The sequence below is a fragment of the Macaca mulatta genome, chromosome 3 (genome assembly GCF_049350105.2).
Source record: "Macaca mulatta isolate MMU2019108-1 chromosome 3, T2T-MMU8v2.0, whole genome shotgun sequence".
Taxonomy (NCBI): Eukaryota; Metazoa; Chordata; class Mammalia; order Primates; family Cercopithecidae; genus Macaca; species Macaca mulatta.
This window is the reverse complement of record NC_133408.1, coordinates 85,287,294-85,313,362: the sequence shown is the minus strand read 5'-3', so window position 1 is coordinate 85,313,362 and position 26,069 is coordinate 85,287,294. Positions and strand designations below refer to the sequence as shown.

The 26,069-nt window shown below is 39.2% G+C and overlaps 1 long non-coding RNA gene across 2 annotated transcripts in view; it reads right to left on the bottom strand.

The window, feature by feature from the left end:
• LOC114676928 (uncharacterized) overlaps positions 1-26,069 on the bottom strand; it is a 49,827-nt gene that overhangs the window by 18,450 nt on the left and 5,308 nt on the right. Inside the window, exons 3-4 of one of the 2 annotated variants that reach the window (XR_013415380.1) lie at positions 7,483-7,610; positions 6,147-6,360 (exon numbers count right to left, since the gene is read on the bottom strand). This is a non-coding gene — a long non-coding RNA (uncharacterized LOC114676928). Of the gene's footprint in view, positions 1-5,279; positions 6,361-7,482; positions 7,611-26,069 lie in introns of those variants that run through there. The other variant, XR_013415379.1, reaches the window with a different exon arrangement.

The following is a 26,069-nucleotide window of genomic DNA, read 5'->3' as shown; positions in this document are numbered from 1 at the left end:
TTGTGCCTCTGTTTACTCATCTAAAAACTGGAATAATGATGACAACTACCTTATATATTTTTATAAGAATAAAATGATTTAATGATTTCAAAGTGCTTAGAACAGTGCCTATTACATAGTAAATGCCATATGAGAAATAACCACTTACTACTTATTTATTTTAGAGACAGGTCTCACTCTGTTGCCCAGGCTAGGGTGCAGTGGCATGATCCTAGCTCATTGCAGCCTTGAACTCCTGGGCTCAAGCGATCCTCTCACCTCAGCCTCCTGAGTAGCTGGGACTATAGGCACGCAACACCATGCTGGGCTAATTGTTTTTATTTTTGTAGAGTTTTGCTATGTTGTCCAGGCTTATCTCAAATGCCTAGCTTCAAGTGATTCTCACATCTCTGCATCATTTATTATTATTATAAAGATAGGACCAAGCATAGTGGTTCAAGTCTGTAATCCCAGCACTTTGGGAGGCCAAAATGGGAGGATCGCCTGCACCCAGGAGTCTGAGACCAACCCAGGCAACATAATGAGACCTCATCTCTACAAAAAATAAAATTAGCTGGACATGGTGCCGTGTGCTGGTGGTCCCAGCTACTAGGGAGTCTGAGGTGGAAGGATTGCTTAAGCCCTAGAGATCGAGGCCTCAGTGAGCCACGACGGTGCCAGCGCACTCAAAAAGAAAAGAAAAGAAGGAAAAAAGAGAGGAAAAGAAAGAGAGAGAGAAAGAGAAAGAGAGAAAGAAAGAGAGAGAGAGAAAGAAAGAAAGAAAGAAAAGAAAAGAAAAGAAAAGAAAGAATGAGAGGGAAGGCTTCAGAATATAAGCGTCTAAGATGCAGATTAGGGAAAAGGAAGATCTGGCTAATATGTCCAAAACCAAAAATAAAAACAAACCACCTATGAGAGAAGTAGAAGCAAGAAGCTTTAGAAAGTCAAATTTGCTTGCTAAATGGACTGAGGGCTGGGGATTTTCCTGAAATGTCCATTCTTTTAGACTCCCATGCCTCAGGAATAAGATAATACAATAATGGAAATGGTCTTGTTTGTTGGAAGTTGGTACATTTTGGGCTTCTACTGATCTAAGATGACCTAGGTTCATTATGTCTGTCTTTTAAGATGCAATAAAATAATGAAAACTTTATAAATACTTGCTATATTATTCTTATGGTAATTAATCCATGCAATTAAATAATCACCGATGGCACACCATTCAGGGCTGTACAGATGATATTTAAATAGCCATTTGGCTATTTGGATTTCTAAAGGTTTGACTGAAGCAGAAATTTAATGTTATATTTTGGCCAAATATGGAGGTGGAAGCTGAATTTCAGAACATCGCTATAAAAATGACAAATTTCTGCCAAGATGAATAAAGAAAAGAGAAAAAAAAGGAAGAGAGGGAGACAGATGCACAAATAAATAAATTAGGAATGAAAGATAAGAGGGGAAAATACTGTGAACAACTTAATACCAACACATTTTAAAATGTAGACAAAATAAAATCCTAGGCAGGGCACAGTGGTTCACACCTGCAATCCCAGAACTTAGGGAGGCCAAGGTGGGCAGATCACTTGAGCCCAGGAGTTCAAGAGTAGCCTTGGCAACATAGGGAGACCCTATCTCTACAAATAATAAAAATAATTGGCCAGCCATGGTGGTGAATGCCTGTGGTCCTAGCTACTTGAGAGGCTGAGGCAGGAGGACAGCCTGAGGCCAGAAGGTCAAGGCCGCAGTGAGCCACTGCACTCCCTCACTGCAGAGTGCCCCTGCACTCCAGCCTGGGTGACAGAGTAAGATGCTGTCTCAAAAATAAAAAAATAAGATTAAAATTTGAGAATAATATAGCTTATAAAAAAACTAACTCAAGGTGAAATAGCTTGAATGCTTCTCTAACCATTAAAGAAACCAATAGTCTTCCCACAAAAATATCAAGCTCAGATGGTTTTACAGTCAAGTTCTAGGAAATTTTCAAAGAACAGATCTTTCCAATATTATGCAAATTTTTTTCAGTCAATCTAAAAGAGAGAACACTTTCTAATTTATTTTAATACCAATACCAGAAAATGGTACTGTGAGAAAGGAAAAAAATTAATTATCCATAAATGAGATTAAAAAATCCTAAACAACATAATAGTAAATATGATCTAGTCATGTACAAGAATGAATAACACAACACAGCCAAGAGAGATAAACAAACCACAGAAATGCAAAGATGGATTAACATTAAAGCAATCTATAAATATAATTCTCCTCAAGAAGAAGAAAATTTAAGAAAATACAATCATCTCAATACATTTTTAAAAAGCTTTTAAAAAATTCAGCACTTGTATATGATAAAAAAAATTGGCAAATCATGAATATAAGTGTATTATTTTCTTTTCCTTTTTTTTTTTTTTTTTGAGACAGTCTCGCTCTTTTGCCCAGTGCACTTATGCAATCTCAGCTCACTGCAACCTCCGCCCCCTGGGTTCAAGCAATTCTCCTGCCTTAGCCTCCCGAGTAGCTGGGATTATAGGCACACACCACCACACCTAGCTAATTTTTGTATCTTTAGTAGAGATGGGTTTTCGCCATGTTGGCCAGGCTGGTATTTCCTTAACATGATAAATGATGTCCACAAAAAAACTTACAGGAAATAATAAATATTATTAATGGTTTAACATTAGAAGTCTCCCCTTGAAAGCCAGGAATAAAACAAGGATATGTACTGTGGCCATAATAGATATCCTCTATCCCTCATTATGCTGGAGATCTTATTCAGCAGAGTAAGAGGAAAGGAAGAAGAAAGAAAAGAGAGGCAAAGGCATAGGAATAGAAAGGAATAAACAAAACTGCCATTATTTATATATAATATGATTGTCTATATAGAAAATCTCAAAGAATCTGCATATAAATCATGATAAATGTGAGAGTATAGCAAGGTATCCAGATGTAAGCTTATTAGATTTATCAATTGCTATTTTTTTAAGAGACAGGATCTCGTTCTTGTCACCAAGGCTGGAATACAGTGGTGTGATCACAGCTCACTGCAGCCTTGACCCCCCAGGCTCAGGTGATCCTCCTGCCTCAGCCTCCTGAGTAGCTGGGACTACAGTCACACACCACCATGCCAGGTTAATTTTTGCAATTTTTGTAGAAATGAGGTTTTACCATGCAGACGAGGCTGATCTTGAACTCCTAGGCTCAAGCGATCCACCAGCCTAGGCCTCCCAAAGTGCTGGGATTACAGGAGTTGGACACCACTCCCAGCTGTCAACTGCACTTTTGTACACCAGTCAGAAAGGACTGCTTGACATGCGTTGGTGCTTCAGAATCTTTGAAGAGGGGACCCAGAGAATAGGGCTTAGTTTTCCGAGAAACAGAAATTACCCAGGTGATGATTATACCTTTAAGGTGATATAATTAAGTCGATTAAGTCGGGTCTGAGAATGAGAAAAAAGAACTGGAAACTGGAACCAATTATTCTGGAACCAAATGTTCCTGCCACGGCAAAAAATCCATTGCTTTAGTAAACACAAGGCTGGTCTCCCTTCCTGCCTTCCATTCTTCCCCAGCATGCCTCATCGTGGAACCCAAAAGGGAGCCATTTGGCAGAAATACAGTTTACAGAGACTTAGCCCAGTATCCACGGCAAGGTATAGAAGGCTGGGCTTGAAACAAGAGACAATAGTTTAATAATCCAGCCATATGTGTATAGAATATTTTAATATTTAATATTTAGATTTTTTTTTTTTTTTTTTAGAGATGGGTCTAATTTTATTGGCCAGGCTAGATTCCAACTCCTGGGCTTAACCCATCCTCCTGCCTCAGCCTCCCGAATAGGTGGGACTACAGGCTTGTGCCACCAAACCTGGCTCTAAAATATTTTTAATATTTAATTATTAAATGACATTTAAAAAGTCTTAACAGGAGAAATATACTGTTTTCATGGATAAGATGCCACATTCCAAAATTTATCTATATTCAAGACAATTTCAATCAAAATTCCCACAGGTTTATTTTTGGTGAAACTTGTCAAAATAGGATTTTAAAATTGATACAGAGAAGCAAAACCCCAGGAAGAGTGAAGCCGTTTAGGAAGAAAAATAACAAAATATAAAATTACTGTTTTGGAAATGTTTCTAAGTCACAGTAAAATTTGTTCAGCTCTGAGTGTTGACCAATATATGTAGCCATATAATCCTCCCCACAATCAAGTTACACTTTATTTCTATGACCTCCTCCCTCAAATCTCCTCATGTCTTCTTGTGGCCAATCCCTTTCCCCACTCCTATCCCCAGCAACCTCTGATCTTCCTTCTGTCTCTACAGTTTTAACTTTTTGAAAATGGTAAGTTTTAAAATATGTTTTTAATGCAGAATTAAACATACTGACCAAGGCAACGAAACAATGAACCCGGAAACAAACAAATACATAGAAGGAGACTTGATATGTGACAGCAGTGCGATTGCCCATCAGGGGGAGGAGGGCAGATTTGTCGATAAATGATGCAGAGGTAATTGGCTTATCCACATGGAAAAAAATGCAATTGAATTTCTCTCTCATGCCATACAGAAAATTTGACAGATTAGTGACTTAAAAGGTACATAAAAGTCATACTTAAACACTTGGTGGAAAATATAGGACACTATCTTTCTGACTTTAAGAAATGTTTTCTTAAATAAGACCCAAAAGCCACCAACGTTAAAAGACTAATAAAATTAAAGAAATTAAAACTAAGACTTACTGTTCTTCAAAAGACACCATAATGAAAATAAAAAGATAAGCCATAATCTGAGAGAACTTACAACAAAGAGTAATATCCAGAAATATAAAAATTCTTATGATTTAATCATAAAAGATAATCCACTGGGAAAAGGAGTAAAACATGAACCGGAATTCTATAGAAAACAAAAATGACTGGGAGATGATAGATAGATAGATAGATAGATAGATAGATAGATAGATAGATACAGTGATAGGGAAGTATGTTTAGTAGATGCTTAGCAGTCAGGGAAATATAAAACAAGAACATATTTTTGTTAAATGGGTAAATACATAAGAACTCTAACAATACCAAGTGTCAGAATGCAAAAGAAGAAAATGCACGCTATCTATGAGTACTGACTTGGCATTACTTTGAAAAAGTTAAATATTTGAGTTTCCTGTGATTCAGAAATTCCATTCTCAAGTATATTTTCATGAATACGTGTTCTAGAAGTCCTACATACAAATATACTCATAGTAGCATTATTTGATATTTTAAAATATTGAAAAAACCTAATATTGATTGACAAGAGAATGAATTATTATTTATTGTAGAATGTTTATTTAGTATGCAAAATACTCATCTCACTAGTGTATAATAAATTGTAGCTAAATGGAACAAAATGGATGAATCTTAGAAGTAATTATTCAGTTTAAAAGGGTAAATAAATAAAATCAAATTACAGAGAACTAAATAAAATATTGTGCCTTTTTCTAAGACTCAAGTACAAGTAAACGTGAACAACATAATGTTTAGAGATCTATGCATACGTGGAAAGCTATGGATTTTTAAGCTATGGCTACCTCTGGTGGGGCAGGTGGTAGGGTTGTAACACTCAGGTAACTCCAGTAAGACTGGGAAGATCTTAGTTCACAATTTGAGTAGCGGATTCACAGGTATTCATTTTGTTATTATGCTTATCACTTAAGAAAATATTACACAGATTCAACTATTATATGATAAAAGCAAGACAGTAAATAAGAAGATTTATTCTTTTTAAAAAGGGTGCTGGACTTTAACAAATATTTACTAATATTTGGTTCTAAAATATCTCGAAAAAATATTAAATACTTGGAAATTTAAATTTGCATTGCATAAAGATTCTTTTCTTGTTTAAGCAGTCAATAATGTTGCCTCTGAAGCTGTCAGTTGCACAACAGGGTGGCTATGAATTTATAGAAGTGGCTTCCTTTTGAAACTGTATTACAGTGTGCACTGAAAGCTCCAGAGGCTACAAGGAGAAGGTGCCTTCTTTTTGATAGAGTATTAAATTTTCTGTGTTAAAACTGCGGAAAACAATCTTCCTCTACATTCTCTTTTAGAAATTATTGATGCTTTGGGAACATAATTACCATTTCCCTTGCACATCCCATTTCTTAAAATAAAATCTTTTACAATAAAGATTTACCTGTTAGCCCAAATCTGTCAAAGCCTACTGTAATATTCGTTTTACATTCCCATAGTAAATACCAGCATACAAATTCATTTGAGTGTCATGATTATTCCACGGATCAATGAGTGTAACAGATTGTGTGAAGTTGGTATAAACTGCATTCCTGTTGAGGGTTTCTTTTTATAACATCTTCCACTTGAGCAATAAAAGAAAAAAGTAGCTCCATTATCTGAAATAAAATATAACATAGAATATAATTAAGAAGATTATTAATGCTTTTTATTTATACATGTTTGACATTCAAGCGATCTGGTATCCCAGCTCTCTGCTTTATTTTTCTTTTGCCCATATTTCTTTCCTTACTTATTGTTAATGTAGCTTTATCTTATCTATTGGTATTTGTGAATTTCCCTAAGTTCGTTTTAAGATTTCAGGTGTAAATGAATAAAATAACTGATAAAATATACTATTGTTAACAGAAAAACCAGCTCTGCAAAATATTTTAAAGAGGGTTATTCTGAGCCAATATGAGTGACCATGGCAGGCGTAACACAGTCTCAAGAGATCCTGAGGAAGTGGATTTTACTTTTTCATTTTTCTCAGTTGCACACTAGGGTGGGTACCAATTTATAAAAGTGGTTTCCTTTTGAAACTGTATTACAGTGTGCTCTGAAAGCTTCAGAGGACTACAGGGAGAGGGTGCCTTCTTTTTGATAGAGTATTAAACTTTCTGTGTTAAAACTATGGAAAACAATCTTCCCTTGCATTCTCTTTTTGAAATTATTGATGCTTTGGGAACATGATTACCATTTCCCTTGCACATTCCATTTTCTTAAAATAAGATTTTTTTACAATAAAGATTTTAAAAATAGAGGCAGCTGGGTTACAGTTGAGTATTATACCTTTCAGGGAGGCAAGAGTTACAGGCAAAGACATCAATCAATATTTTGCAGGTCTGTTCCTTAGTTCAGTTAAAGATGGGGTCCTTGTCTGTCCCACGGCCATTAAAATTTAGGCTCAAAGATGGTTTGAAGGGTGGGTAAAGACAAGGTTTTATTGGGTGAAAAGTGGGGAGAAAAAGGGGAAAACAGGGCACCTCCACAAGTCAGAGTCTCTGCTAGAGTGCTTGCCATCAGCAGCTTGAATTCCAGGTTCCACACAGGAAGAGGAGGAGCTGCCTCCTTCCTGCTGCAAAGTGTGTGAACTCTTGTGGCTCCACCCCAGTGTGCAGGTCAGCTGGAGTTTCTCTGAGGATCCCCTCCCACCTGGGTGTCTCATTCCCCGCGCTAGAGAAGTATATCTAACTGCTATTAGAATAAGCGTAAGGACGAAGAGCGATCTTAACTGTCACCTGCTGACAGGGGGCGCTGTTTTGGGGAAACCGCAGTCAGAGCTCCCTCAGAGGCCTATTTAAGGGTTCCCAGCAGAAAGGATCGCCATCAGAGGCTCCGGTTGCATGACTGTTTGTAGTTTGATGGCCTGAAGGCAAGAATAGACAACATGTATCAAAACAAAACAAGGGGAGGGGTAAAAATAGCTCAAAAATTCCAAGACCTTTTACCAGTTTGCACAGGGAGAGGGAGGCCAACAGCCCAACTGGTTAAAAAAAAACTTTACCCTTTTGCCAGCATGTCAGGCTTCTGGGTTCCCTTCCCTTGAGCCCATTCCAAAGCCAGACAGTTTAAGGTTTGGGAAATTAATTCTTTCCGGTTTGGAGGATGTTTCTGAGGGGAGTGTCCCATAGTATGAAGACACAATTACCTATCAGTGAAGAGGACAGAGGAAGAAAAAGGAAAAAAAGAAGGTGTTGTTCTTTTTTTTTTTTTTTTTTTTTTTTTTTTTAAAGGAGTCCCAGAGGTTCAGGATGTATTCAACAGGGGTACAGACTGAAGATGAATGCCTACCCATCTAGAAAGATGGGGGCAGGCATCCCTGGATCCCTTCTCTTCCTAGCAGATACCCGAGGTGTTGCGGGACAATCAAAGATGGGAGAGACTGAACAGAGTGAGTCCAGGAAAGGTCTTTATTAAAAGGTGATCACCTGGCTTAGTAGGACTAGCGTCCAGGAAAGTCTGAGCAGCCTGGCTCAGTAGGACTAGCGTCCAGGAAAGTAAAAGCAGCCACTTTTTAAGCAGCCAGTGGCCGGGAGCTATGTGATGCAGGAGTGTGCTTACAGAAGTGAGAACAAAGACAGTTGATCAGTCTTTTACATTTATTTATATTACATGTTTCACATCCTTGGGAAACCATTAACTGTATAAACCATTTCTGTATTAACCTTGTAACTTTGCAGCTGTGCTAGGGAGATGAAGCAGGAACTTGCTGAGCCTCAAGGAATGTGAAACTAGCAAGTACAGATAAGGCTCGCTGAGCATAGAAGGAAAAACAGGCAGTTAGTATTTTTCTCTAACTTACCTACAGGGTGGGGCTACACTACATTTAGCTTTTGAAGGAAAAAGTAAAAATTTTTGGTTGTCTTTGATTATACTTGTAAAATTCATTAATTCCTTCTTCAGAGGTACATGAGGGAGAGAGGGAAAAGCATCCTCTTTCCTTTTCCATCCTTGCATCCCTGGGTCCCAGCAACCTTGGTGGTGCCACCTTGGGTGTAAGAGTGGCTTGCACCCATGAAGCAGGGGGCCTAGTGGGTGAGAATCATCCGCTCTTATCCACATATGCTCTGTCTTACCTGCTGCCAGCAGCCTTGGATTCCCTAGACCTCATTTATGCCACAGATACCAACGCGGTCTTTCTCCATGAAACAGGAAGCTTGGGGTTGACTTAATCGGCAGGAATCAGCCATGCTTACCTGTGTTGTGCCTTTTAATTTCTGTTATTGTCTGCCTCTGGATCCCTCAGATCCAGTTTTCCTTCCTAGGGTTTTGACCCAATGCTTGGAATTGAGTTTGGGACAAAAATGTGTCTCAGCTGGGGGGTTGCATGGACTTCTTATCATAAGCCAAATGCAAAAGTGAAGCTATGGAAGGATGTCTTGTGACACATCCAGATAACTGGTAGCTATATTTATGCTTGATAGAATTTGGGTGCATGGTGCTTGGCTTTGGTTAGCTCCCATGGTCTTACTTTCCCAAAAGGAAACCTCCAAGTGATGGGCATCCTATTTATTCCATTACCTGGCAGGATTTGGAGGATAATTGCTCAGAACTAGCATATTGGTCTGGATTTCTAATTACCTATCCCCTTTGTTCTTTCTGAACTGCAGCCAGGGATTGCTGGTTGGTTCATAGGAGCAAGCAGGCTTAGTCTAAAATGTAGGCAAAAACTTAAAAACAACTAATGAGTTTAGAATTTAATGACAAATGTTGACCCAGCAATGCCATTACTGGATGTATACCCCAAGGATTATGAATCATTTTACTATAAAGACACATGCACATGCATGTTTATTGCGGCACTATTCACAATGGCAAAGACTTGGAACCAACCCAAATGTCCACCAACAATAGACTGGATAAAGAAAATGTGGCACATATATACCATGGAATACTATGCAGCTACAGAAAAGGATAAGTTCATGTCCTTTGCTGGGACATGGATGAAGCTGGAAACCGTCATTCTCAGCAAACTAACACAAGAAAAGAAAACCAAACACCGCATGTTCTCACTCGTAAGTGGGAATTGAACAATGAGAACACATGGACACAGGGAGGGGAATATCACACCCCGGGGCCTGTCAGTGGGTGGAGGGGTAGGGGAGGGATAGCTTTAGGGGAAATACCTAATGTAGGTGACGGGTTGATGGGTGCAGCAAACTACCATGTGTATATCTATGTAACAAACCTGCATGTTCTCCCTATGTACCCCAGAACTTAAAGTATAATAAAAAAAGAATTTAGTGACAAATGTATAAGTTTTGAGACATGGTTTCTCTCTCCAGTTCTCATTTTTGTTAAAAAAAAAAATCATCATAGGACTGAATAGTTTATGAAATAAATTTTAGCCTTATACTTGGCCTGATTGCACAAAGTGCAGCAAGAATAATTATTTCTAATTAGGCCTTTTAGATTGGCTTTGATGGAAGTTTGTTCCACAAGAAATCTCAGATAAGACCTTTTAAAACTGAGCCCAATCATGGGTTTGTATCCTCAAAACCCTGTGAGTTAGGTGATTCCTTCCTCTTAAGGTCCCATAATAAACTTGGAGCTCCTGGACCTGTTAGAAAGTGACATTCTTTACTAACCACAGGTCAGGAACCCTGTACAGGGACTGCGTAGACAAGGGTATGAGACCAGTTTCCTCACTGGGCTTTTATTGGCTCTACAAGTCGAGACTGACTCCTTAAACGGAAGCATACCCTTCCAGTCAAATCCTTGGTAAAATAACCACTTTCTCTAGTTGTGTCCTGTTGCAAAAGAAAAATGGATTCTTATTGCACTGATGCAAACAACTATATTGCCATAAGAATATTCACAAAATAGTTTCCAAATTCTAGAGGATTCAGGCAGAGAGAAACAAGCACCAAATTTTGATCATAGGAGTGTATAACTTAGTTATTAAAGGCTGTGAATGGTTCAAAATAAGTTTTCCTTGACTCTGAAAAAACAAAACGAGGATCAGATATATTCCAAGCAAAGATCAGAAAGATTTGCTTCAGCTTCCTGAGTTCAGTCCAGTTAGTTAACTCTTGTTGTGCTTGATATTCATGAACATTTCAGCTCTTTATGAGTCCTATACATTTTCCTTTATTCCAATGTTACAACCTCTAAAGTTATCAGAAGCCTGCCTTTGAGAGCACTTGTTAAAGTTCTATAGCTCATTATAAACCATCTTTGAAAAGGATTAAAACAAGACAACAATTGTCTGTGAACAGCAAAATGTCCAGGATAGTTACAGTTAGAAACACGATTGACAAAGAAGTTTGGTTATTTCCATGGTTTACAATAACCTGACATAATAATCTTAATTATGTTGGATAGCATATACTCTCACATTAGAATTTTAGAAATCCCATTCAATTTTGGAACATCTATTAGCATTATTCACCAAAACATAACCTAAAGAAGATTGAGCATCATTTTGGCAATCCCATGTACCTAAATATGTTAAATAATTCCTTTTACCTCTTTTCTGGACACTTCATGGGCCTTCTGAAGTATTCAAAAAGCCAGGTGTCAGGAAAGACAATTTTGAAACTTAAGGTTGATTTTGGGAAGCCTTTTAAATATCTTTAAAACACTTGATATTATGGAATAGAATTCCAGATAACCGTAAATTATTTATTTTGCCAAAAAGATGACCCCGGAATTTTAAATAAGCAAAAACCTTTTATAATCCTTTAAAAATTTTGCCAAAGAGCAGATTAGCACCTTAGGAAAACCTTGTTATGCTTTTATTTCAATGCTCAATTTGCAGGAAAAAAACATATAATACCCTTTTTTGAATTTAGTCAATACGTTCACAAACAGAACCTCTTCTGCAAGATTGATTTCCATAATTCTTCTACCACTTCTTTGAACCTTCAGCTTTTTCCTAATTTAACTTAAAAAATCCTTTAATCCTTAAAAACTTTAGGCAAAAGTTTACATTTCCATGCCTTCTTATAACCTTTTACTAAAAAATACATTTTACTGTTCTTACACACATTGCATGCAAATCTATTTCTAGTAGTTTCAATTAACTCCTAGCAATTTTTAACTTTAAGGTAAAACTTGGTAAGTTGCTAATCGTGTGCTAACTGCAGCTAAGCTTTGCCTTCTTAGTTAAGGGCATGGTTAGTTCCATATGTCCCCAGGTCTTACCAGTTGTGGAGCCAGAAAGTCAAATAGTTCTCAAAACCCCAAAGTCAGTTTGTAACCTCAAAACACTTAGCAAACCTTGCACTTTGAGGGACTAAGTAACTAAGTTGGCTAGACTTCTTGGGTTCACAGGGACTTCCATAAGGGGACTTTCCCCTAAGCCAAACTAAGTCATAGCTGCAAGCTAAGGGCTTGAAACTTCTACCAATCAAAGGGGACTTTCCCCTAAGCCAAAATGAGTCACAGCTGCAAGCTAAGGAATTTAAACTTCAACCAATCATACAGGAGTTTAAGGTCTAGCTGCAGCCTGATGTTTTTAACCAATCAGGCCCGCCAACCCACAGGTGGATAGAACAGAAGCTAATTCTATAGGCCAGAAAAAGGAAAAGAGGAGGGGTCATAAGGGGATATAAGCATAATATACCCAAACCAAAAATGGCAACCTTTCCAGGTTCCCTTCCACCCGCGTGGAAGCTTTACTTTTGCTTTAATAAATCTTGCTGCCACACACTCATCGGGTGTGCGCCTTTCTCTAATCGAGCTGTAACACTCGCTGCTGCGGTGCACAGCTTCATTCCTTGAAACCCGCGAGACCACAAACCCTTCCATGGAGAAAAACCTTTGACAGGAAGACTTCTTGTCTCACATCTGACCTGCATTTTACCAGTAATCTTTAAGGCTGTTTTCATTTCTCAAAGATTAAAGTCACGTGAACTGAAAGGTACCACAGCTTTTAACTTTCCTTAAAAAAATATTTGATCCAAGCACTTGTTTTCCTTTAGGCCAAATTAATTAGAGCTCTTTTTACAGACATTACACACAATACACACAGAGAGACGCAGAACAAAACCCAGTCTTCACAAGATCCTTTTTTACAAGCAAAACTTTACAGACTACAAACAGTGATAGTTGGGGGAACTGGCCTAGTTAAAAAACATCTTCCAAAAAAAAAAAAAAAATCCTTTAAAGGTTAACTGCTGACGGGGTAGAGAAGGGGAAGCAAAAAACAGTTTTAAAATGCCTGGAGAAGAACTTCTTCTTCTTATGCAACTGGTTCCTCCACCAGGGTAAAAAGCTTAAATTTAATTACTATCTAATAGAGTTAAACCCCTTGGCCAGGGAAGGGGAACGCTGTGGCAGCAGTGTGTGGCTGGGAAGCAGACAGCCAGGACCCTTGGGCCATGCATCCTAGGCCCGGCAGGGAATAGCCGGTGGAGGGGAGCTGCTGCTCACCGGTCCCTCCCAGAAAAAGAAAGAAAAGCTGGGCGCGGTGGCTCACGCCTGTAATCCCAGGACTTTGGGAGGCTGAGGCGGGCGGCTCACGAGGTCAGGAGATCGAGACTATCCTGGCTAACACTGTGAAACCCAGTCTCTACCAAAAATACAAAAAATTAGGGGGGTGAGGTGGCGGGCGGCGCCTGTAGTCCCAGCTACTCGGAGGCGGAGGCAGGAGAATGGCGTGAACCCGGGAGGCGGAGCTTGTAGTGAGCCGAGAACGCGCCACCTCGCTTCAGCCTGGGAAACAGAGCGAGACTCCGTCCCAAAAAAAAAAAAAAAAAAGGAATGAAAAGGCCCAAGAGTGACGGCGCGGGGTGGGGAAATGGTTCCCCCCCCCCGCCCCCTCAGAAGTCTGAGGATGAAAAGGCTTAGAAGCAACAGTGAGAGTTTTTGAGTCCCCGTTTCACTCCCCGCTTCTCAAGCCCCACATTGGGAGCCAAAAATGTTGCAGGACTTTTTAGTTCAGCTAAAGATGGGGGTCCTTGTCCGTTCCACAGCCATGAAAATTTAGGCTCACAGACAGTTTGAAGGGTAACACAGGGTTTTATTGGGTGAAATGGGAAAAACGGGGAAAACAGGGATCCTCCACAAGGCCAGACTCCCTGCCAGAGTGCTTCCCGCCCAGCAGCTTCAATTCCGGGTTCCACACAGGAAGAGGAGGAGCCAGCTCCTCCCCGCTGCAAAGGGTGCAGACTTCTGTGGTTCCGCCCAAGTGTGCAGAGACGTTGGAGTTTCTCTAGGAACCTCCTCTCACCTGGCTGTCTCAAATACATGGAAGATATACATTGATTCAGCCCCAAAAGGTGGGATATCTTCAAGTAGGGGCTTACAGGTTATAGATGGATGCAGAGATTCTTCAATTTGCAAATGGCTAAAGGAAGAATACTCCGTCAGCAGAAAGGAATGTTTAAGATAAGAAATTCTGTTAACCTGGGTCAGAGTGACCTATAGGGGTGTGTGACTTAACCATTGTCTGGCATGGCCTTAGGTTTGGTTTATGATTTGATGTCTTATTGTCACAAACAATTCTTTCTGTTAATGTTATGATCTCTATTTTAGCATTAATGCCAATCGGTTGTGCCTGAACTCCAAAAGGGAGGGGGTGTAACAAGGCCTGTTCCACCTCCCTTCCTGTTATGGCTGGGGATTCAATTTTTAAGGTTTCGCTGGGGTACTCTTGGCCAAGAGGGGATCCAGTCCGTTCAGTCAGTAGGGAGCTTGGGATTTTATTTTTAGTTTACACTATAATACCTATACCTATGTCAATATATATCTTTTAAATCAGAAACTAAAAGTATTTAAAGTGGGCAATTATTTCAGCTAAGGAAAGGGGATTCCTGCTCATTCTTGGATCAGAGTGGGAATAAATTTCCAGGTGTAGTTGAGGTAAATGGGATGGCAAACCAGCCAACCCATGGGACCCTAGACTGACTGGTGTATAAAATGATGACACAACCTCATCAAAATATTGGTGTACCTGCATAAATGCATGGCTGCAAACTTTCACAAAAATGAACATAGGAAAATATAAATGTGTATCGTGTACATATTTTTTCATTTTCTGTGTATTACAACGTTTTGATATCTTAAAAAACTCTTGAGTACAGACTGACTCTCCTGGGGCTAGCCAGCTCCTGGAGGTAACAGAGAACTCAGCTTGGAGCATGGCTTTGATATGCAAACTAACCAGCCAGAGCCATACCTCCTCTACCACCCCAGGAGGCAACATTATCTGCCTTATTACCCCAGGCCAGGTTCCAGGCAACTAGGAACCACCTTTCTGATTTAGAGCCCACCAAAATGATTCAAACTAGCCAACCCTACACTGCCTACGCTGCCTTGCCTTTCCTTTTCTGCAAAATCCAGAATAAAAATACTGGCTTTGACTTTCCTCAGCCACTTGACCAAAACCCGGCACTTCCCCTGTGACCCTAATGATTTACTGTGACCCCTGCTCTAGAACCTGGGAATATAACAAACTTTGTTTTCTTGTGCCTCTCCTGTGTTCCCTCTTGTGGCTGCACCTGACTGACCATCACCTAAAAGAGGACAGAACAAAACACTTGACAGCTAGTGAAAACCTTAAAAAGACAGAACTCAGAGAGCAGCTGGAAGGAGAGAGCCCTACTGTATGAGCATTGTGTGCTGAGACCTGCTATTAACTCCCAGGTACATTACACGTACAATCACTAAGCTCCAAAAACACCCTACAAGGTAAGAATTACTGTACTTCTGTTACAGATGAGAAAATTCGAGAATTAAAAAGGCAAAGTAAAACACCTAAGACTTCATAGCAAGTCTTATGAATTTTATACCATCACACAGGATGTAAGAAATATAATCTCTTCTTACTTTCTAAATCAAGTTTAATTGAATTACTGGCAGAGGATTCAGTCTCTGACACTACTTGGGCTCCCTCACTGGCCCGGTTCCTACAGAAGTCTCAAGAGAATCATGTCATTCAAAATAGCACTAATATCAGAAATATAAAAGTTGATCTCATGGAGATAGAGAGTAAAATGATAGACACCAAAGGCTGGAAAAGGGAGAGAGGAGGGAGAAATGAAGAGAGTTTGAGTGAGTAAGCAAACACAGTTAGATGGAAGGAATAAATTCTCGTGTTCAGTAGCATGGTAGAATGACCATAGTTACCAATAACTTATTGTATATTTCAAATTAGCTAGAAGAGAAGATTTGGGATGCTCTTAAGACAGAGAAATGATAAATGTTTGAGTCAATAAATATCGCAATTACCCTGATTTGGTCACTACCCACTGTATGCACACCCCAAAATATCATATGTACCCCATAAATATCTATAACTATTATGAACCAATTTTTAAAAATAGCTCCAAAATACTTATTATAATCTTTAAGTCACACCAGTAACCAGAGATATGCTGTTATTCAAAGCTCCATGATCTTTTGTCAATGGTACAGCACTAAAAGGTCTTCCCACAGACTGGGCACTTTGGTATTTACTGATTAGTCCCCCCAGCACCCCAAATGCTAGTCCCTTCTGAGGCCTGAGCAACCCTCCTCTCTCCAGCTCATATTGTAAGAGAAAGAACTCACTCCCATTCTTTTCCTTCTCCTTAGAGACACTCTTCCCACATTAGCCTCTTCCAACCTATCTGCTATTCCTCAAACACTACATGCATTCAGAGATCACAGCCACCAGAAACGATACAGTACAGGGAATAAGAGTAAGCATGGTGATGGTGGCAGGTTGGATCTAGGTGGCCATAGTGTCCACAAGTTAAAAATGCCCTTTGGTAGTATTGCATGCTACCTATATTACAGTTTTATATAAAAAGTCATTCTACCAGATTCTTGTCTGTGGTTTTAATGCTTAAGAACAGGGGACACTGGGGAAAATTACATCTTAATCCGGCTCCTCACAGGTGCAGCCCATCACTCAGCCTCTGACTATACATCAGGGCAGACATCAAAGCACATCAATACATCAATAGATACAAAAGTACATTTCAGGTACAGTATCTCGTGTGATCCCACTCTATGGCATCATGTTTGACACTTGGTCAGCACTGAATACATATTTGCTGTGTACATTCTGTAGGATGTAGACATCAATGGGTGGTAAAAATGTAGGGAAATGATAAGATTATACCTATGCTTCATCAAAATCACTCACCAGGTGGAGGGACTTGATGTGGTAGATAGTAGAAGCAGAAAGAGCAGAAAATCTTTTAACATTTATAGTAAATCCTCATTACTTTCTGATTAAAAAAAAATGAGTTTTACCTCTAGCTAACATTTATTTGCAGCCCCAGAATCAATACTTGCAGCATTTTGAGGCCATCTGTGGGCATGCACAGAGCAGCAAAAAATTTGAGTCACTCAGCATACACATTCTCCACCAAGGCTGAGCAAGCCAACACTCTGCCTTCTTGTTTCAGCTCTCATACTGTAAACAAGTGTCCTGTTCACAAGCTATTTAATGCCACATTTTTTATGGGTTTATGCGTTTTGATGGTAATTTCTTGTTTTTTTGTTTTTTGTTTTTTTTTGAGATGGAGTTTCACTCTTATTGTCCAGGTTGGACTACAGTGGCATGATCTCAGCTCACTGCAACCTCTACCTCCTGGGTTCAAGTGATTCTCCTGCCTCAGCCTCCCAAGTAGCTGGGATTACAGGTGCCTGCCACCACACCCAGCTAGTTTTGTGTGTGTGTGTGTGTGTGTGTGTGTGTGTTGTTTTGTTTTGTTTTTGTGTTTTTAGTAGAGACAGGGTTTCACTATGTTGGCCAGGATGGTCTCAAACTCCTGACCTCAGGTGATCCACCCACCTCAGCCTGCCAAAGTGCTGGGATTACAGGCATGAGCCATCATGCCCAGCCTTTTGATGGTAATTTCCCTGCTTAAAATGCCCCTCAGGGATAGTACTGACATGCTGTCTAGTGTTCCTAAGCACCAAGTTTCTGCCTTATGGAGAAAATACATGTTAGATAAGCTTCATTCATCCACAAGTTGTAGTGCTGTTGGCCATGAGTTTGGTGTTAATGAATCAGCAATTGTAAGGTATCTTTAAAGAGAAACACACGTAATACAAGGTTATATATCAGTCAGTTGACAAAAATGTTGTGACCAGGGGCTTGCAGGAACCTAACTCTGTATTTACCCTAGGAGCAATGGTTCAGTCTTCACTAATTCTGTGTTCAAGGTGACTTTATTCTAACTACTATGAATCATAAGAATAGATTGTATAACCATATAAATATTTCATCTATTGTTTTTATTTGAAAATCTGGCAATAACACCCATTGACAGTAAAAGGGGTCAGAATGCAAGAATTGGTTCACAAACACCAGGTTTGCAAATAGCCCCTTACTCAGAGATGAGTCCAAAACATCATGGGCTCAGAGGCAGGGCACTAAGGAAAAAGTAGACAGAATCAGGGAAGTGGAATGAGATCACCAAGTCTCAGAAGAGGAACAGATGACTGAAACTCTCTTTTAGTGAGATCAGGAGAATTTTTTTTTTAACTTCTGTATCCCCACATCAAATTGCAGACATGGTCTTTGAATAAATATCCATAAGGAGAGAACAGGTTGAGAAAATTTTAAAGATGCAGAATGAGATTTCTAAATTAGGAAAGTCACACAAGGAAACCCAAAATACAACAGAAGAGTTAAAACACAAATGATGGCGGAAAATGACAAATAAAATTTGCCCCCAAATAGTAAGTGATAGGAGCAACAAACCTGGCTAAATCTCCCAAAGTGTAAAAGTCTCCCAGGACAAAAGGGCAAAAATATGAAAGTTACAAGAGACTGTAGAGTCTACGCATGATAAGCAGAGAATGGAGATCCAACCAAAGAATCATGGAATCTCTAAATCAGGAAACAGACAAATGAACTTAGCAGTGAAAATTAAAGGCATAATTTAAGAAAACTTTCTTTAGCTGACAAAACATCAGATTATGCAGAAGGAAAAGCTCCACAATGTTTCAAGAAAAACAATAAACAAAAGTGATATACATCTAGACCCTTTCTAACCAAAACTCTGAATCATAAAAATAATCGTCTAGGCAACAGAACAAAAAAATGTTTGATTCTGAAAAATTGGAGTTAAGATGTACGGTAGGCCAGGTGTGGTGGCTCATGCCTGTAATCTCAGCACTTTGGGAGGCCAAGGCGGGTGGATCATAAGGTCAGGAGTTCGAGACCAGACGGAGTTGAAACCCCTTCTCTACTGAAAATACAAAAATTAGCCGAGCATGGTGGATGCACCTGCAATACTAGCTACTTGGGAGCCTGAGGCAGGAGAAATACTTGAACCCAGGAGGCACAGATTGTAGTGAGCCGAAATCATGCCACTGTACTCCAGCCTGGGCAACAGAGTAAGACTCTGTCTCAAAAAAAAAGAAAAAAAGAAAAAAAAAAGATGTACTGTAGCTAACTGGAAAGAGAAAGCAGAATTCAGAACTCATACAGAGAAAGTCATGTTCTAAAAAGACAAATGATAAATAACACTGACACAAGTGAAATGCTGAGATAGCTCTGCATAGCTATGGTTTTTGTGTTCTGATCACAAAACTGAATGCCCAGATCCAAAGTCCTGAGAAAGAATCTATGTGGTAAAAAAAAAAAAAATTCACATATTAGCAATAACCTAGGTCTGTATCTAAAACCATTTAATCTATATAATATCACTAATAAATTATACTGTATAATATGTTAATTTATATTATATTATGAAATAACAAGATGGGAAGAGAAGGAAGAAACTGTTGAAAATCCATAGATTCTTCATCTTAAAGCAATGTCATTCACTTCTCACTATGACATTAGAGAAACTGATGATAGAACACTTTGGAATTTGCAGGTAAATGTAAGCCTGAGTAAAGAATAAGTGGCGGTAGCAAAATCACAGTGGCTTAGCACAGCAGAGGTTTAAGACCAGTGTGGATCTTCTGGTTGGATGATTCTTCTCAAGAACTGTGCTTCTTCTAACATATGGCTCTACCATCTGGGAGACTTTCACTTCCAGCCATATGGAGGAAGAAAGAGTGTGCATGAGGAAGACTGTGCTATTTCATGACCAGGGCTGACATTCTGTGTCACGAGATCACCATTGGAGGCCAAGTGGGGAAGAGCCAGTTGCTGGGAAAGGTAGCTTAGTTTTTGAGCCCAGGAGGGAAATGAATAGTGGCTGTCTTTGTCACAATAATCAATACATACATATTTGCCTTCCAAAATACTTGCAAGGATAAAGGTAAAGAAAGTATGGCATGGCCAGGTGTGGTGGCTCACGCCTGTAATCCCAGCACTTTGGGAGACCGACACAGGTCAATCACCTGAGGTCAGAGTTCAAGACCAGCCTGACCAACATAGAGAGACCCCGTCTCTACTAAAAAAAAAAAAAAAAAAAAAAAATTAGCTAGGCATGGTGGCACACACCTGTAATCCCAGCTACTCGGGAGGTTGAGACAGGAGAATCACTTGAACCCAGGAGGCGGAGGTTGCAGTGAGCCGAGATCACGTCATTGCATACCACCCTGGGCAACAAGAGCAAAATTACATCTCAAAAAAAAAAAAAAAGAAAAGAAAAAGTATAGCCCATATAGCCAAAGGTAGGAAATAAAGAGAATGGTATGTTCTGCAATTATGCAACACAAGTCTAGTTTAGCCTACTAAAGGGCAGGTGACCATGAAGAGGGAACAACCCAGCAGAAACCACACACCAACAGCCAGACAGATGAGTGAGGCTTTCCTGGACCAGCAAACAGCCAAATTATCAATTGACTTGAAATGCATGAGTTAGCACAGTTGATAGATACCATAAGGAAAGGAAGAATTATCCAGTCGAGCCCAACCCAAATTGCCAACACATAAGATTGTGAAAAAAGAAACAAATGGTTATAATATTAAACCACAAGTTTTGGGGAGGTTTCTTGTACAGCAATAGATACCTGATAGAAATAGTTATGTAATCATGCTTTTAAAGCCAGTTTCTAGAGGGTCTTCTGTTGCCAATCACGATGGAGTAACAGGGATCAGATTTATTCTCCCTCCTTAACTATGTACAAAGCCTGACAAAATATATGAAACAAAAACTTTCAAACATGAGACAACAGGTAACACAGGTCAGTGATCCCTGAGAGGAGAGAAACAAACCAAGTAAGCCCTGTGATTGTTTCAGCTTAGTGCCTAGAGAGACTTTTTGGGCTGCCGTGCGGGAAAGGGAAACCCAAAGAAACAGAGCCTGGCAGTCTCCCTGCAGTGGGGTGATAGGATGAGAATCAGTGAGGCCGCAGAGGCTGGAAGTCACAGCACAAAGCACAGAGAGGAGGGAACTGCTCAGAGGAGGAAGCTGAGCAGGGAGAACCTTGGAGATCCACAGAGGGTTCCCCTCAAACTTTCAGCTGAGTACTAATCAGTGCATGTGTGTGAGGAACTACCCCAGGCTGGTGAAAGAACTACCCAAACGGATTAGCAGAAAAATCCTAGGAACTCACACAGGGCCAAGAATAGTTTGTATTTTTACCATCAAGAGTGAAACAACTATATTTAATATGCCCAAGTAGGCAGAGGAGAGAGTGAGCATGCTAAGAAGAGGCATTGGGGGTATGAAAAAGATCCAAATTAAGCTCCTGAACATGAAATATTAATGTCTGAGTTGAAAAATATATATGATGGGATTAAAAGAAACTTGGAGACTACAGAAGAAGATTGCAGTCACCAATTGAAAACACAGCATTAAAAGCTATACACCAGAGAAAAAAGTTTAGAAAAAAAAGTGAAACATTGGTGACCTATGGAACATAGTTATGCTACACAGCTGGCTGATTTACATGAAACTGAAGTCCCATGGAGGACTGGGGACTTATATTTGAAGAAACAATGGCTTCAATCTTCCCAACTTTGGTGAAAATGTAAACCCACAGATCCATAAAGTTCAATTATTCAAACACAAGAAACATGAAAAAATCTTTACCAAAGAACAACATATAATCAAATTGCTCAAAACCAGTGATAAAGGAAAAAATCTTGAAGCAGCCAAAGGAAAAAAGACACACTGTGTACAGAGAAATAAAATTAAGAGTGACAGCCAACTTCTTGTTTGAAATAATACGAACTATTATAAGACAGTGGAACAATATCTTTAAAATACTGACAGAAAAAAAAAAAACCTGTCAACCTAGAATTTTATGCCTGGCAAAAATATCTTTCACAAACACAGATGAAAGCAATCCGAAGCAAAACAACAAAGCTACAGGCATCTTACCCAACTTCAAGTTACACTACAAGGCCATAGTAACCAAAACAACATGGTACTGATATAAAAACAGACACATAGATCAATGGAACAGAATAGAGAACCCAGAAATAAAGCCACATACTTAGAGTCAACTGATCTTTGACAAGTTGAAAAAAACATACACTGGGGAAAGGAGACCCTATTCAATAAATTGTGCTGGGAAAGTTGGATAGCCATATGCAGAATGAAACTGACCCATATCTCTCCTCACATACAAAAATTAACTAAAAATGGATTAAAGACTTAAATGGGAGACCTGAAACTATGAAAATTCTAGAAGAAAATCTACAAAAAACTTTCTGGACATTGGCTTAGGCAAAGAAGTCATGACTAAGACCTCAAAAGCAAATGCAATTAAAACAAAAGTAGACAAATCAGACTCGATTAAACTAAAAAGCTTCTTCACAGCAAAAGAAATAATCGACAGAGTAAACAGACAACCTAGGGAATGGGAGAAAATATTTGCAAACTATACATCCAACAAAGGACTAAAAGGAACTCTAACAACTCAAGAAGAAGAAAAAACAAAGAAATAACTCCATTTAAAAGTGGGCAAAGGACATAAACAGACATTTTGCAAAAGAAAACATACAAATGGTCAATGAGCATGTGAAAAAATGTTCAACATCACTAATCATCAGAGAGATGCAAATTAAAACCACAATGAGATACCATTTTATACCGATCAGAATGGCTATTATTTAAAAGTCAAAAAATAACAGATGTTAGTGAAGATGCAGAGAAAAGGGAACACTTATACACTCTTAGTGGGAATGTAAACTAGTACAATCTCTGTGGAGGTTGGAGATGCCTCAAATAACTGAAAATAGAACTATCATCTGATCCAGCAATCCCACTACTGGATATCTAACCAAAAGAAAAGAAATCACTATATCAAAAAGATTCTTGCACTTGCATATTCATTGCAGCACTATTCACAATAACAAAGATATAGGACCAATGTAAGTGTCCATCAATGGATGATTAGATAAAGAAAAAGTGATACACACACACACACACACACACACACACACACACATATCATGGAATGCTACCCAGCCATAAAAAGAATGAAATCATGTCTTTTGTAGCAACATGGGTGGAACTGGGGGCCATTGTCTTAAGTAAAATACTCGGAAACAGAAAGTCACATATCACACGTTCTCACTTGCAAGTAGAAGCTGAATAATGTGCACACATGAACATAGAGAGTAGAACAATAGATGTAGGAGACTTAGAAAGGTGAGAGGGTGGGAGGTGGGTGAGGGATGGAAATTACCTAATGGGTACAATGTACACTATTCAGGTGATGGGTCCACTGAAAGCCCAGACTTCACTGCTATGCAATATATCCATGTAACAAAACTACACTTGTATCCTCTAAATTTATAAAAAGAAAAAAAACAACAACAACAGAGGTGAAATAAAGACTCTTTCGGTCATACAAAGTCTGAAAGAACTCATCAACAATAGACCTACACTACAAAAAATGAAGGAAGCCGTTAGAGGGCATAAAATTGGAAGGAATAGAACGTTCATGTAAATGGCTTAAACATCAAGATTAGATGACAAAGAGTTTTGAATCGTGTCCCCAAACAAAGTTCAACTAGTGTTGTTTAGGAGACTTTGTCATGGTTTAAAAAGAGGTCAACAAATTAATTACTGAATATTCCTCCCCAAAAGATGTAGCCTGGTCAGGTGCAGTGGCTCACACCAGTAATCCTAAGACTTTGGGAGGCTGAGGTGAGAGGATAACTTGAGCCCAGGAGTTTGAGACCAGCCTGGACAACATGCCAAAACCCCATCTTTACAAAAAACACAAAAATTAGCTGGGCATAGGGACACATACCTGTAGTCCTAGCTAATCAGGAAACTGAGGTGGGAGGATTACCTGACCCAGGAGGTTGAGGCTGCGGTGAGCTGTGATCACACCACTTCACTCCAGCCTGGGTGACAAAGCAAGATCCAGACTCAAAAACAAAAACAAAAAAAGGTAGCCTTATTTCCCTCCCTTTAAGTGAGTACTTAATGACTTGTTTCTAATGAATAAAATGCGGCAGGAGTATTGATGTATAACTTTCAAAACAAGATTATAAAAGGCATTATGGTCTCCTCCTTTCTCACTCTCTTGGATCCATCCCTTGAGTAGGAGTCACCTGACATGTCATGATGACACACTTAAGCACTCCTACAGAGAGGTCTGCATGGCAAGGGACTGAGACATTCTGACAGCAACCAGCACTGACTCATCAAGTATGTGAGGGAGCCATCTTGAAAGCAGATTATTCAGCCCAGCACAGTCTTCAGATGACTTCAGCTCTGGGTAACATCTTAACTGTAACCATGATCATGAGATGCCTTGAGTTAGAACCATCCAATAAGCCATCCCTAGATTCCTGACACACTGAAATCATGAAATAATAAATGTTTATTACTTATTTTAAACCACTAAGTTTTGGGGTAATTTGTTATGTAGTTTAGATAGTAAATAAGAAGTTAAAATCTCAAACAAAATGATATGCTAAACCTCTTAGAATGCCTAACAGCATAGCAAGGAGATGCAGACAAAATATTATTGGGATCATGATGTTGATACTAGTTGATATAGACTTCAAGTCTACCAAACTTCCTTTCATATCTGAATCTGGAGAGATTTAAACACCACTATGTGGGCAGATGTTAGGTATAATTCATCATAGCCCAAGATGGAAACATTTATATGGAGAAAATGGGCTGATATTCAAATTTCTCTGGACTTGCTTACTGCTGCTCCAGGGTAAGAAGGGACATGAGTACAGAGAAGGCTAGGTAAAGGTGTGCTACTTATTACTAGCTAGGGGCAAAATGTATCATTTTTCTTTTTGTAAAAACTAACATTTAAAATCAAGCTATCAATGTCATGAGCTCCGATATAACAAAAATGCTTTGAAAAAGTACATAAAGCACAATCTTTTAGAAATATATGGAGAATTGGGAAAAAATACAATATTAGTATAAACTTTGCCCAATTCAAAAGGCAACTGGAATGATCTACAAATAGTTGGACTTGGAATTACTTGCTGTTCCAACAGTTTATTAAATGAAACATTGCCTAGAGGCTTGACCACTGAAGAAGTCGGCTGAGTCCAAGGCCAGGACCCAGTGCTCCCAGAGGCCGCTCTTCCTCCAGGGGTGCACCTACCTCAAATACACAGCTGCCTTGGCCCAGTGCTAAGTGTCTGCAAGTGCTTTGGCAAAAGAGGTTTTTGGAATTCTCCCAGCTAAGCATGAGAGCTTGCCTGCCTCAACAATCATTACATGGAAGACTCCTTCTTTGCTTTGTCTTCAGCAGCTATTTTGGTTCAATCCATCTGTTTGGGTGAACTTGGCCAGCTTGCTTTAAGCCTCTCAGCAAACTCCTGCCGTAAATATAAGGGTGTCTATAAAATATTTTCAACAGTGAAAAATAACCGATGAAGCTAAGTGATGGGTAAATTGATTGTGCTAGCCTTCCAATGTCTTTCATAGGTTTGAAATTTTAAAAACTAAAATGTTAGAGAGGGGTGGGGGATGCCACGTATTAAAGAAATAACATTAATCCAAGATGCGGGGGAGGTGGATAGGTGAGGGTAGCATTAAAATGAGTGGGTACTTGCCAAAGCTCTGTGGTGAATGCATAGGAATTCATTATGCTTTTCTCTCTACCCCTGTACATGTTCAAGATTTTTCACAATGAAACACTAAAAGAAAATCAATTGTAGATGGAGTATAGTATGATTCCACTTCAGAAAAAACAATTATAGAGAGAAAGCAGATACGCTTAAATGTGTATGTGAGGGATAGGAGGGCTGGCACACAGCATGCTGTTAGCACTGGTTAGAGAGGATTCGCTGTGTCATTATACCTATTTATAATGCACTGTTTGACTTATTATATAATATGCATGTATTATTGTTATAATTTTCAAAACATAAAAAAGAATTTTTAAAATGATACCGTAAAGGGAAATAGACTTAAATGCCTTCAGGCCTTAGGAAGATATCGATGTGTGACAAAGTCTGGGATTTTGGAGAACTGTAGCAAACAGGAACAAACCAATTCCATTAAAAAGAAATTCACTCTGTATGTCCAACCAGACACCT